This window comes from Triticum dicoccoides, chromosome 6B (assembly GCF_002162155.2).
Source record: "Triticum dicoccoides isolate Atlit2015 ecotype Zavitan chromosome 6B, WEW_v2.0, whole genome shotgun sequence".
Taxonomy (NCBI): Eukaryota; Viridiplantae; Streptophyta; class Magnoliopsida; order Poales; family Poaceae; genus Triticum; species Triticum dicoccoides.
The window spans coordinates 682,038,820-682,044,050 of NC_041391.1; positions in this window are offsets into that span (position 1 = coordinate 682,038,820).

Here is a 5,231-nt window from a genome sequence, read left to right on the forward strand (position 1 = left end):
GAGAGAGTGGGGGGGGGGACCGGGGCGGCGCGTGGCGACGTTCGGGGCATCCAGACGAGGAGGGGAGAGGGCAGGCAGACAGGGAGGGAGGAGGTGGCCGGGCGCGTGGCCGCGGCCGGCTGTGGCGCGGGCACGCAGCTGCTTGGCGAGGGGGAGAAGACGATAGAGGAGGAGGCGGGCTGGGCCAGCTGCTGGACTGCGCGGTGCCGGGCCAGCACAGGAGCTGGGCCGCAGGTAGGTCCAGGTAAGGTTTTTTCCCCTTTTTGTTTTCTTTTTCTATTTTCTGACATTTTTTTGGTTTAAAAAAATACTAAACCATTTTATTTTCTTATGCCAATTTTTATAGAAGCTAGTTATATTATTCCAGAGCTCCTTTATAAATGGCATAATTTTTGGACAATATTTTATATATATATAACAATATATATCCAAAGCAAATAATTACTGCATTAATTCCAAATGCCCAAAATAAATACTTATGAGGTCCTAAAAATATTGGTTTGATTTCTATCTCTGTCCAATATTTTCAGAGAGCAACATGAGCATTTTCTTGGACCTTTTTGGAACAATTTTTATTTGGGTCATTTCCAAAAATGATTCTGAGGGTTTCACAAATCCCCATTTCAAATTTAAATGGAATTTAAACATGATGCACACATGACTAGCTAGCCTTGAGCATACCAGAACTAGGGATGTGACAACTCGCCCCCACTTGAAAGAATCTCGTCCCGAGATTCAGGGGTCGACGGAAAAAAGGTGGGGTACTCCAATCGAAGACGATCTTCTCGCTCCCAAGTAGCTTCTCTCTCGGAATGATGAGACCACTGAACCTTGAGAAAGTTGATGTTCTGACGTCGAGTAACACGCTCTGCTTGATCAAGAATGCGAACCGGGTACTCTCGGTATGTGAGGTTATCTTGGAGATCAAGCGTTTCGTGGTCCACTCCGCGGATGGGATCCGAGAAGCAAGGCCTGAGTTGAGAGACGTGGAAGACATCATGATCTCAAGAAAGATGCGGGGGTAGTTCCAACTGGTAGGCAACCTCTCCTCGTTTAGCGAGAATGCGAAAGGGACCAATGTAACGAGGAGCCAACTTGCCCTTGATACCGAAACGATGGGTACTCTTCATGGGAGTAACCCGAAGATAAGCTTTGTCACCAATTTCATAAGTCATATCCTTATGATGGTGGTCATACTGACTCTTCTGACGAGACTGGGCTGTTTTCAAATTCTCACGAATGATGCGAACTTGCTCTTCTGCCTCCTGGATCATGTCCGGTCCAAAGAATTGTCTTTCACCGGTTTCTGACCAGTTCAAAGGTGTTCGACATCTTCGTCCATAGAGAACCTCAAAAGGAGCTTTCTTGAGGCTGGATTGATAGCTATTGTTATAAGCAAACTCGGCGAAAGGAAGACATTTCTCCCAATCCATACCGAATGAGATAACGCAAGCTCTAAGCATGTCTTCGAGAATTTGGTTGACCCTTTCCACCTGACCACTCGACTGAGGGTGGAAAGCAGTACTGAAGGAAAGATGGGTTCCCATGGCAGTTTGGAAACTCTCCCAGAAATGAGAAGTGAAAAGACTGCCACGGTCTGAATTGATCTCTAGTGGAACACCATGAAGTGACACTATTCGAGAAATATATAAGTCAGCGAGCTGACTAGCAGTGATACTCTCTCGAACAGGTAGGAACTGAGCCACTTTGGAAAGACGATCAACGACTACGAAGATAGCGTTATTCCCTCTCTTGGTCCTGGGAAAGCCGGTGATGAAGTCCATACCAACTTTATCCCATTTCCATTCAGGAATAGCTAAAGGCTGAAGGGTGCCAGCAGGCCTCTAATGCTCTGCCTTAACACGACGGCAAACGTCACAGTTAGCAATAAACTGAGCGATTTCTCTCTTCATCCTAGTCCACCAGAACCTCTGGCGTAGGTCCTGATACATCTTAGTACTACCGGGATGAATCGTGAGAGGAGATTCATGCGCCTCCTTAAGAATCAATTGCCGAAGATGTTGCTTCTTGGGGACCACCAGGCGGTTCCCAAAGAAAACGACACCTTGATTATCTATAGAGAAACTACCAGCAATACCCTTGGCAATGTTTCTCTTGATCCGGGTAATCCCCATATCATATTGCTGACTAGTTATGATCTGATCCTCAAGAGTAGGTTTCTCCACCAAGGTAGAAAGGAATCCGTGAGGAGCAATGTGAAGATTAAGCTTACAGAATTCCTCATGGAGAAGTGGTTGGCCTTGCTGCAACATGAGATTGTTGCAATAGGATTTACGGCTTAATGCATCAGCCATGACATTGGCTTTGCCTGGGGTGTAGGTAATCCCTCGATCATAATCTGTGATCAACTCCAACCAACGTCTTTGCCTAAGGTTCAGATCCGGTTGGGTGAAGATATACTTGAGACTCTGGTGATCGGTGTAGATCTCGCAACGTTTACCAAGGAGGTAATGTCGCCAGGTCTTGAGGGCATAGACTACGGCTGCAAGCTCTAGATCATGTGTGGGATAATTCTCCTCATGTGGATGCAATTGTCGAGATGCATAGGCAATCACATGACGATCCTGCATAAGAATGCAACCTAGTCCCTGTCGTGAGGCATCATAGTAGATAACAAAGTCTTTAGTGAAATCCGGTGGCACAAGTATGGGAGCAGAAGTCAGGCGTCTTTTCAGTTCCTGAAAACTGTACTCACACTGTGGCAACCACTCAAACTTTTTATCTTTCTTGAGAAGTTCCGTGAGGGGTTTGGCTACTTTGGAGAAGTTTTCAACAAAGCGGCGACAATAGCTGGCTAGACCAAGGAAACTCCTAACTTGTTTAACGGTTTCAGGTGGAGTCCAATCGAGAACGGCCTTAACTCTCTCGAGGTTGACAGCAGTGCCCTTACCAGAGATTACGTGGCCTAGGTAGGTCACTTCTGGCAACCAAAATTCGCACTTGGAGAACTTGGCATATAGGCGGTGCTCTCTGAGTTTTTCTAACACGAGTCTAAGATGTTCGGCAGGCTCTTCCTCGTTCTTCAAGTAAAGAAGAATATCATCGAGGTAAACCACGATGAACTTATCTAAGTACTCCATGAAGTTCGAGTTCATCAAGCGGGAGAAAGTGGCTGGGGCGTTGGTTAGGCTGAAGGACATGACGGTGTACTCGTACTGGCCATAATGAGTGACAAAAGTCGTCTTAGGAATGTCCCCATTTCTGATCTTGATTTGGTGGTAGCCTAACCTCAAATCCATCTTGGAGAAGACTGAGGATCCAGCGAGCTGATCATACAGGTCGTTGATCCTGGAGAGCGGATACTTGTTCTTTATCGTGACCAAATTAACGGGGCGATAATCTACAACCATCCAGTCCGTACCATCCTTCTTCTTGACGAAGAGGACGGGGCAAGCCCAAGGAGAAGAACTAGGATGGATGAAACCCTTTTGCAAGGACTCATCAAGTTGTTTCTTAAGCTCGGCTAGTTCTAAGGGTGCCATCTTGTAAGGTCTCCTGGAGATTGGAGCAGTTCCTGGGATAAGATCTATGACGAACTCTACATCTCTGTCAGGTGGAACACCTGGCAGTTCCTCTGGAAAGACATCCGGAAAGTCACGGACTACCGGGATATCCTCAAGGTCAGGGAGAGGGCTGGCATTAAGAGAATAGAGTTGGCGCTTCGCAACTCTAATGGAGACAGTGACTATCTTGCCAGATGGGTGTGTAAGCTGAACGGACCTGGTGTAACAATCAATCTTGGCATAATGACCTTTCATCCAGTCCATACCCAAGATGATGTTAATATCTGAAGACTTGAGAGCTACAAGTGATGCAAGAAATACAAGTCTATCAACAAGGATTTCATTGCCATGGCTGATTCTGGTGGTCTGCCATCTAGACCCTGGGGTTTGGATTTCAAGCGAAGTTGGCATATCACAAAATGACATGTCGTGCAAACGAGCATAGCCTTCAGAAACGAAGGAGTGAGATGCTCCAGTATCGACTAGAACCGATGCTGGATGACAATTGACAAGGAGTGTACCAAGAACGACATCCGGATCATCATGAGCGTCTTTAGCTGAGACGTGATGTACACGTCCACGTTCAGTGGGGGCTGACTTGACACTGATCATCTTGCGTGATGGCTTAACACAACCAATGGTCTTCTCGGGCTGGGGTGGAGCATAACTGGCCTGAGGGCAGTCACGTGCATAGTGTCCTGGCTTCCCGCATGTGAAGCAAGTCCCTGAAGTTGGACGTGGACCCGCACTGACAAGCGGTCTACCAATAGGCCTGGTTGGAACATACGACTGAGCTGGGGGAGGCACCACATAAGATGGCCTCGGTGCATATCCGGAAGGAAGAGCGGAGTTTGGAACCCAAATCCGGCGCTTTTGAGAACCAGAACCGGAGGAAGATCCCAAATCACGGGTGTGCTTACGAGACTCCTCGTAAGTGAGCTGAGCTGTCTCTGCATTAATGGACTTGTTCACAAGAGCTTGGAATGTATCACAATGATGCAGGTGGAGATCACGATGCAACTTGGGGTTGAGACCCTTCCGGAACCTAGCCTGCTTCCTGGCGTCCGTGGACACTTCTTCTGTGGCATAGCGGGCGAGGTTCTCAAACTCTCTACTGTAAGCATCAACAGCCATCTTACCCTGGGTGAAACTACAGAACTCTTCTCTCTTGCGATCGATGAGGGCTTCAGGAATGTGATGCTCGCGAAAAGCCTCAGTGAAATCTCTCCAGGTAGGAATCTAACCAGCTGGAAGCATAGCCTCATAGTTCTGCCACCAAAGACTAGCAGGACCTTCCAGGTGGTACGTGGCATAGGTGACCTTGTCATCTTCAGCTACGTTCGCGAAACGCAGCTTATGAGTGATGCTACGGAGCCAGTCATCTGCATCGAGTGGCTCGATGGAATGATGAAAGGTAGGTGGGTGCAAGCGGATGAAGTCATGAATGGTCGCAGACTTATTGGACCGATGTGCGGTGTTCTCCTCGATACGTGCCAACAAGCGGTTAGACTCATGCTTGTTCCTCTCCATCTCTAACATGAACTCTGTCAACGAAGGCTGCTCGGGAGGATCCTCATCCCTACCATCTCCATGGTTCTGGCTACGAGCAACAGAACTTCGCTTAGCTGATGACATCCTGAGAAACGAAACCAAGGACGGAATCAGCATCAACTATAGGCTATAGAATGTAGGACAAAGAAATTAGTA